The sequence below is a fragment of the Hypanus sabinus genome, chromosome 4 (genome assembly GCF_030144855.1).
Source record: "Hypanus sabinus isolate sHypSab1 chromosome 4, sHypSab1.hap1, whole genome shotgun sequence".
Taxonomy (NCBI): Eukaryota; Metazoa; Chordata; class Chondrichthyes; order Myliobatiformes; family Dasyatidae; genus Hypanus; species Hypanus sabinus.
The window spans coordinates 120757505-120766919 of NC_082709.1; the positions used below are offsets into that span (position 1 = coordinate 120757505).

Sequence of the window (9415 nt, forward strand, 5' to 3'; positions counted from 1 at the left end):
CCATCACTTCTCCCTGGGTCCTCTTCTCCTTCCCTTTCTCCCATGGTCCACTGTCCTCTCCTATCAGATTCTTTCTCCAGACCTTAACCTTTCTCACCCACCTGGCTTCACCTATCACCTTCCAGCTAGTCTCCTACCCCTACCCCCACCATTTTATTCTGAAACCTTCACCTTTCTTTCTCTGTCCTGAAGAAGGGTCTTGGCCTGAAACGTCAACTATCTATTCCATTGATGCTACCAAACTTGCTGAGTTCCTCCAGCATATTGTGTGTATTACTTTCTATTCTATATTTCCTGGTCCTTGAGCTCTCTACCGATGGCAACAATTTCTCTTATAGAGGTACACCACAGAAACAGCCTCTTTGGCATACTAAATCCTCACTGACCATCAGATACTAATTTTTACAGCATTTTTATACCATTTTTTATTTTCTCCACACTACCAGATATCTTTGGGATGTGGGAGGCAACTGGAGAGCAAGAACAACTCTGCATGGTCACAGGAAGAACATACAACACCACACAGACAGTATCAGAGATCAGGGTTGAATCCTAGTCACTGGAACCGTGAGGCAGCATCTCTACAAGGTGCATCACTGCGCCACCCACCGTCTATTCACATTTATTCTGTCTGTGCCCACCATGATTTTAAATACCTCTGACAGAATACTTCCCAATCCCCTTTAGTCTGTTAAATGCTTGCTAACTAGAGCAATCTACTCAAAGTTCAAAGTAAATTTATTAGCGAAGTACATATATGCCAGCAAACACAACCCTAAGATTCACTTTCTTGCAGGCATAATAAATACATCCAAAATAGAATAATAACCATAATAGAATCAATGAAAGACTGCACCAAAATGGGCATTCAACCAGTGTGCAGAAGACACAAACTGTGCAAATGCTAAACTAAAGAAATAATAATAAATAAATAAGCAATAGATATCAAGAACATGAGATGAAGAGTTCTGAAAATGAGTCCATAGGTTGTAGGAACATTTCAATGTTGAACTGAGGTTCAGTGAAGTTACATCCTTTGGTTCAAGTACCTGATGGCTGAGGGGCAGTAACTGCTCCTGAACCTCGTAGTGTGAGTCCTGAGGCTCCTGTACTTCCTTCCTTATGGTAACAGCAAGATAAGAGCATGACCTGGGTGGTGGAGCCCCTGATGATGGATGCTGCTTTCTTGCCACAACATTTTCTGTAGATGTGCTCAATGGTGGGGAAGGCTTTGATGGACTGGGCCATATCCATTGGATTGTCCATTCAAGAGCATTGGTATTTCCATGCCAAGGTGTGTTGCAGCCAGTCAATATAGTCTACATCACACATCTATAGAAATTTGTCAGTTTTAAATGTTATGCCAAATCTTCACAAACTTCTAAGGAAGTAGAGGCACTGCAGTGCTTTCATCACAACTGCACTTGTGTGCTGGGCCCAGGACAGCTCCTCTGAAGTAATAACACTGAGGAATTTGAAGTTGCTGAACCTCCCCACCTCTAGTTCCCCTGATGTGGACTGGTTCCTAGACCTTTGGTTTTCTCCTCCTGAAGTCAATAATCAGCTCCTTGGTCTTGTTGACATTGAGTAAGAGGCTGTTGTTGTGGCACCACTCAGCCTGATTTTCAATCTCCCTCCTATATGCTGATTTGTCACCATTAAGGCCAATGACAGTAGCGTCGTCAGCAAGCTCAGCCTCACAGTCATAAGTTTAAAATGAGTAGAGCAGGGGGCTAAGCACACAGTCTTGTGGTGCAACTGTGCTGTTGGGGATATTGCCAATCCGAACTGACTGGGGTCAGCAAGTGAGTAAATTGAGGATCCAATTGCACAAGGAGGTATTGAGACCAAGATCTTGAAGCTTATTGAAGACTTTTGAGGGGATGTTGGTACTGAATGCTGAAAAAAGAGCATACATCTTTGTTGCCTAGACATTCCAGGGTTGAGTAAAGAGCCAGTGAGATGGCATCTGCTGTGGACCAGTTGCTCTGGTAGGCAAATTGGAGTGGATCTAAGTCACTTCTCAAGCAGGAGTTGATATGTTTCATCACCAGCTTCTCAAAGTCACTTCATCCCTGTAAATGTAAGTGCTACTGTACGTTAGTCATTGAGGAAGGTTACCAAGTTCTTCTTAGGTACTGGTCTAACTGAAGACTGCTTGAAGCAGATGGGTATCTCAGGTTGCTGAAGCAAGTGGTTAAAGATCTCAGTGAACACTCCAGCCAGTTGATCAGCACAATTGTTTAGGTACATGGCCAGGTACCCCATCTGGGCCGAATGCTTTTTGTGGGTTCACCCTCCTGATGGCTGTTCACATCTCAAACTGAAATGACAGGATCATCAGGTGTTGTGGGAGTTTGTGATGGTTCCTCCATGTTTTGATGGTCAAAGTGAGTACTGAAGGTATTGAGCTCATCAATAGAAAGCATTGTACTCAATTTCTACAAGTGGAAATCTTTCAGTGATTAAGCTTCCCTCGCAACATTCCGTATTAATGATCTAAATTCTGATTTTATACAGAGGCCTTAATCACTATCAAATCCAACCTAATATATAGCAAAACTTTGAGGATGCTTGATATCTAAAACAGAGAAATTGTCCAAAATAGCAAATAAGTCAACAGTAGTGGCTGCAAAACATTTTACATGGTCTTCCTGGTTTACAAATGCCCGACTGATGGACATCCTGAGCATATGGATGAATATTTGGGAGACTGGTGGGATGGATTTTCCAGCTCCTGTGGGTTTTCAGGCATTTTTGCCAGGGGTGCACAGGGATTTTCCACCTTTCTATGTTTATTTTCTTTTCACCACCACGTCATTTCACCACACTCTGTAGCACCCCCCCCCACTCCTCTCTTCCTCACACCCCCCAGCAATCCACAACAATCAGGGGCTGCATCAAACCGAGTATAGCTGGGAGTGCCAAGCATACTCACTCACTACTAAGTCAGTGAGACCAGCTGGCCATTACTGTTCCCACGCCTGCTCATGCTTCTGTCACAGGATCTGTGATCCTCTCCCCAAAACTGATTTTGTTCATGTAACAAAACAAAATGGGCTACAAACATTTCTCCAGAACAGAGCTTTGCTTAATCTGGGAGCTGTTTGTATTTACTTTCACGTGACTAGGATACATATCTTAGTTAAGAATCCACTTTTGTACTTTTGATGAACTCACAGGAAGTACAATGGCCAACATATTGTAAATGCTTAAACTCTCTATCCGGCAAAACTATTTTTGTCACAATCTCTGAATTCAAATTTCATTTTGAAATAAATTCATTTAAGAAAAAAATATTTTCTGGTACCTTTCATTATATGGATGCTGAACTCCATGATATTTCATCTCACTGCTCCAAAATGAAATTGCAGAGATGAACAGATTTTACTGTGACATACATAGATTCAGCTTGCTGCTGCTTATGCATGGGAGGGGGAGAGGGTTTTGAGCTGCTTAAGTTATTTTTCTGTCATTCATTCTTGGGGGTTTTCTTCTGTTTCAAGGACGTCTGCGGAGAGTGACGATTCCAGGCTGCATATTGTATACATTATCTGAGATTAAATTGAAACATTGAACCTTTGAACTGGTCTGTGTTCTCATATCTCCTTTCATCCTAACCAATGCTATCGGTCCACAAATCCCTGTGGACTTAAGTCAGAATCAAATCAAGGACACTTCAGTTCCTTTCTAAGGAATTGTAGCTCTGTAAAAAATGCTGAGTCCCACGGCAAGGCACGCACAGAAGATATCATGACCCATAACTTCTTTCTCCAGATACTAACTAATCTGCTGTTTATTATTTTCTGATTTATTCTTTACATTTTGTAAATTTTCCATTTTATGATGTCAATTATTGATCATTAGGCAAGTGTGCCTAGAAGACCATAAGACCATAAGATACAGGAGTTGAATTAGGCTCCTGAAGAAATTTCTGCTCATCTCCATTCTAAAAAGATGCCCCTCTATTCTGAAGCTGTGTCCTCGAGTTTTAGACACTCCCACTATAGGAAACATCCCCTCACCATCCACTCTATCAAGGCCTTTCATCATTCAATAGATTTCAATTAGGTCACTCCTCATTCTTCTGAATTCCAGTGAATACAGGACCAGAGCCATCAAACACTCTTCATATGATCAGCCGTTCAATCCAGGAATCATTTCCTTTAAACCCTCTTCTGTTTTGGCACATCCTTTCTAAGGAGCCCAAAACTGCTTGCAAAACTGCAAAATACAGAAACATGCATATCTAGGAAATTAATAATATGTTAGAAGCAATTAACTTCATCACTGTGTCTTTAAGCAGAATCGTAATCTAATCACCCCCATCCTAATTGAGACAATACTGCCTCAAGTACCACTGTACCATCAGATATGACCTATAAATCCATTTATTTGATCATGGTACAAGTAAAACACAACTTGCAGATTGATGCCTCAGATGGGAGTTGAAGGTCCAATATGCCCATGTCATAGCTGAGGAATATCACAATGTAGAACATATAGTTCCAGGACAGTGCGGAGTATTGAATGTGAAGAAATTCTTAAGACAGTCTACATTTTTTCATTCGCCACATTAGATCTGACAGAACTATTTAAATTGGCCTAGTTATTATCTATGAGTTCCTGCAGTCCAATTCCTAGGGTTACTGAGCACCCAAGAAAAAGGACGACTTTGTGGCTTCCATGCTGGTCTTTATGGGACTCTACTACTAAAGCAAGTTTGCAACGTTGTTGGGAGATTAGTTTTGTTGTCTGTTTGTATTTCACCTAACTGCTGTGCATTTCTTAACTTTTTTCAGCGTATTGAGCCTGAAGTAGCTATGTACTACTGGCATTTCTGTCCTATACAACAAGCCCATGTTTAACATAAATAACCATTATACAGAGCCTCCCAGCGGCTATCCTGATGCCTGGAAGAAAATGAATCTGAGGGTTATATATGGTGACACATATGTACTTGAATAAGAAGTTTACTTTGAACTTTGACACTGATCTAGGAAAAAGGCTAAGTTGAATTTTAAAAATGTGTTTTAATCATAGTATTAGCTTCAAGGCAGCCTGTGTGGGGATGGTTTAAATTACCCAAAGCTCTATTTCTCATGGGATTGTTTGGTGACTTCACTCTTCTTCAGCTATGTTCTGTGTTTGTCCCACAGTCCAAAAACTTCCTCCTTTTTAATTTTATCTGTAAGAAGTGTAACTCTTGCTTCGGCTAGCAGCTTAATATAGGGGGTGATAACCCCTGGCTCGGCCAAACTTAAGAAATCTTGTTTGGGTGGTTGCTGCGCAATGTGTCCCATTACAAATCATTATCCTGATAAAACAAACAGTACACAATATGCGATTAAATGATTAAGTTTTATAATTCTTACTTTGACTATATAGTTAGTAAAGAAATGAAAAAAAAGAAAAAAAGGCCCAATCTTATTAAACAGTCTGTTGCGCAAAGTTGGAGTTCACTGATAAGTGGATCGCCACCATCGACCTCCTCTGATCGTCACTGCCCTTCAGACCCTCACTCCGAGTCCACCCCGTCCGGCGATCCACCAAATCTCTCCATTTGTGTCTTCTCTCCTCCAAAAGCCCGCAAAAAATCTCCTTCCAGATTCACAAGACAGGGCAACAAAATCCTGATTGGCTAACAATCATACCACTGTCCTGTTATCTCTGGCCATAACCCAAACATTGCTGCTACAGAGAAACCATTACCTCAGCAGTGAACATTACAGAGAAGCCATCTCATTAGCAGTGAATCCTTACAGCGCATTACACAAGTTATTACTCTCTGAGTACCATCAATAGTACTATCATATATTAAATATTGCAATAGGTATTTTCATTGCCATCCCATGACTGTTCTATTTTTCTTGAGTTGCTGTGATGACAGATATTGATTTTGAAGGGAGTAAAAGTGATGCTGTGATTTCCCTGAGATTTCCATGGCTGAAGAAACTGATCAGTGTAGATTAAGGTATAAAACATGTGTAAGAGTACAAAAGCATAGTGAAACAATGTTGGTGTTTCAAACTGATACCTTAGATTGATAGCACACCACAGCACAGAAACAGGCTCTTTGGCCCATCTAGTCCATGGTGAACTATTAATTTGCCTAGTTCCATCTACCTGCACCCGGACCATAGTCCTCCACACACTCCCATCCATATACCAATCAAAATTACTCTTAAGTTTCTCCCCATTCAACTTAAGAATGCTGGACTCGATCCAAGATGTTTCTGCCCCTGACATCCAGGAGGCAACATACCATCCAGGAATCTCGCCCTCATCCACAGAACTCCTATGAATTCCATTTTTTCCTTTCCGAAGGAAGGAAACAATTGGATTTATGATACATATTCAGACTTTCACAAAATTTACAGAGACCATTCTAAAGATATGGTTGATTACATTATTGACTTTGAACAAAAAGTAGTCACACGCATTAATACAAAATGGAACTTCCTGGCAGAGTACTGGCATTTAAATTGTTGGATACTGGGTGTATAAAAGACAGACAGCTAGCATTAGCTGCATTGTACAGAACTTACATTTGTATCTATGAAATTGGCACTGAAGAGGATTTTTGGAGAAAAGGCTGCTAAGACAACAGTCAGAATTAGTTTGAGTCAGGAAATGGCATACTTTGCTGAGCAGAAATGAGAGTATAGAAAGTGAAGATTCCAGACGAACCAGACAAGGGTACCACTACGTGGTACAAATCCAATAAACAAGTGTGGCAGATTGAAATGTGTGGTATTTACTACTAGGCAAGAAACTGTCTGCACAGAACCTAACAAGTTAGGTTAACTGAAGAAAACGACAAAACTGCAGATGATAACTGCCATATCACATTTTTGCAAAGGAATCACTCAATATTGCAGAGACATCTGAGGATTTTGATGATAGAATCTCTAGGATTTGCTGTTATTGATACAGCGTGCACACACTCAGTGTGTGGAGAAAATAGCTTGAAAGCTAAGTGAAATAAATCAGAATGAGACGCAGATACTGGTGAACACAGATGCACCTAGTAACAAAGCATTCAAGTTTGGAGATGGAAAGATTATACGTTCTACCAAAAGAATGAAAATTCCTGCAAAAATAGGGCAGACAAAACATTACATTGAAATGGAGGTGGTACCAGTGAACATTTCATTAAAACAAGGGTGGTACTAGCCGGCTGGTGGCATAGTGGCATCAGTGCCAGACTTCGGAGCGAATGCTCCCAAGTCGAATCCAGCCAGCTCCCTTGCATGCTTTGCATCCGTGCTGGGTTGAGTGTCAAGCTAGCAACTCGACCTCATAAAAATAAGAAAGCCTGCTACAAAAAAACACCATCACAATGGCGTCCTGGAGTTAAGGGCTTTCTTCTTCTTCTTCTTCTTAAGGACGGTACTGGATATGGAGAATGGTCAAGCAATGATATTTCAACAGCCAGTGTCACTTGAGCTCACCAGCTCTGGACATTCTATGTAACGACATTGCAGAGAATCAAAGTGAGAATGAAAAACTAACTGTCACATCAAATATGACTTCAGATGAGAAATACAATGCATTGCTCAAACTTCACGAACAGTTTGAACATGCTTTGATTGATAGACTTCAGAAACTGCTCAGGAGTTCAGGAAACAAAGATGGAGATTATTTTTCCATTCTAAAGCAAATAATCGACTGCTGTGAAACATGTCAGAAGTTTGGAAAGCTCAAACCCAAGCCTGCAATTGAATACAATGGCAAGTGAATACAGTGAACGAGTAGCCACAGACGTACGTGAATTGGAGCAAGGAGAGTGGTACTGTATCTCCACATCATTGATAAGTTCACATGTTTCAGTTCTGGTAGCATTGTAAATACATGGAGACCCTCAGAGATAGTAAAACACTTCATCCATTCCTGCGAAAGTATGCATGGCCCACCTCAGAAAATATTCAGTGATAATTGTGGGGAATTTAATAATGACAAATTCAGAGACATGGCAGGGAATTTTAAACATTGAAACAAAGACAGCAGTGGCATACAGATTTCTGGAGCAACACAATCAAACACTTACTGAAACAATGCTGAAGGTAAGGAAAAGTAATGGCTGTGATTGGAACGCAGCCCTGGACTAGGGCCCTTATGGCGAAGAATATTGTGCACAACATACGTGGTTTATAGGGCATATTAATTGGTGTTTGGCAGGAATCCTAATCCTCCCTCTGTACTGGTTGACAGAGCACCTGCTCTGGAGGGCACTAAAAGGAGTTAATGGGTTGGGAAACATATTTCAGCACTGCATGCATCAAGGAAGGCTTTCACTGAAGCACAGCATTCAGAGAGAATTCGAAGAGCACTGAGGGCATTGGTTCACCCTGCAGATCAGAAATATGAGACAGGGGCAAAATGTATTACAGAAGAGCAGACTACGCAGAATGGAAAAGTCCTGGATTATTATTGGTCAGGATGGAATTGTGGTATTCATGAGACATGAAGGTACATATGTGAGAATGCATCATTCCAAACTACATAAAGCACAAACTGAAGACTGTCAGAACTCTATGGAGAATGACACACAAAATGAAAATCATTTACCTGGCACACTGTCACTTTGCACAAACAGGGTTGAAGCAAGTGCAGCCAAGGACCCAACAGAGTTGCTCGACAGTGGCACAGACAGTGCAGAAGAGAGTGCGGCTGGGGACTCAACAGACTTGCCTGAGTGGAAATCATCACAAGCACAAAGACAACATGGAAGTTTCAGTCTTAAAATAGGACAAACTGTGAGATTTGTAGACCAAGACACTGATATCTCATACAACGCTGAACTCTTAGGACAAGCAGGCAAAGCCACTGGGAGAACCAGGAGTTGGTACAGCTTGAATTACCTTGAACTAGCCATGATCGCAGGCACTGCAGGGTCAGTCGACATGTAGATCAGGTTGGACTAGATGAGAAATGTCAAGATGAAGATGCTTTAGTAACTAAGTAAGTGTTGTTGGAATCTGCAAAACAGGATGAAATCAGTATTTGGAGAAATAATGGAGTGCTTGGCCAAGTGCAAGACATTGGCAAAAAGACAGTATCTACAAAATGGGTGTACACCCCAAAAGAAATCCCGACAGGAATTACACAAAAAGCATGCCTGGCTAGAGGCTTTGAGGAAATGAATGTAAAAAAAACTCCAAAAAAACTCACCAACATGTGCATCTGAGTCGCTTCAACTACTTCTTGCAGTGATATGTTGAAAGCATTGGCAACCCCATTATGTGGACATAAAATCCGCATTATTACAGAGAATGGAACTGTCACGTGACATTCATATTCAACCCCCACCTGAAGCCAAAAGTGAAGTTACACTGTGGAAACTCAAAAAGTGTGTGTATGGTCTAAAAAATGCATCACTCTACTGGTATATAAAAATAGTCAAGGAAATAAT

The 9415-nt window shown here is 41.0% G+C and overlaps 1 protein-coding gene across 1 annotated transcript in view; it reads right to left on the bottom strand.

Annotated features, from left to right (window-relative positions):
* The window catches only part of rab9a (RAB9A, member RAS oncogene family), a 29587-nt gene extending 20699 nt beyond the window's left edge, over positions 1-8888 (bottom strand). Inside the window, exon 1 of the mRNA XM_059968048.1 lies at positions 8865-8888. The gene's annotated coding sequence lies outside the window, so the exon portion shown is untranslated. The remainder of the gene's footprint in view (positions 1-8864) is intronic.
* Between the last annotated feature and the right edge of the window lie 527 nt (positions 8889-9415).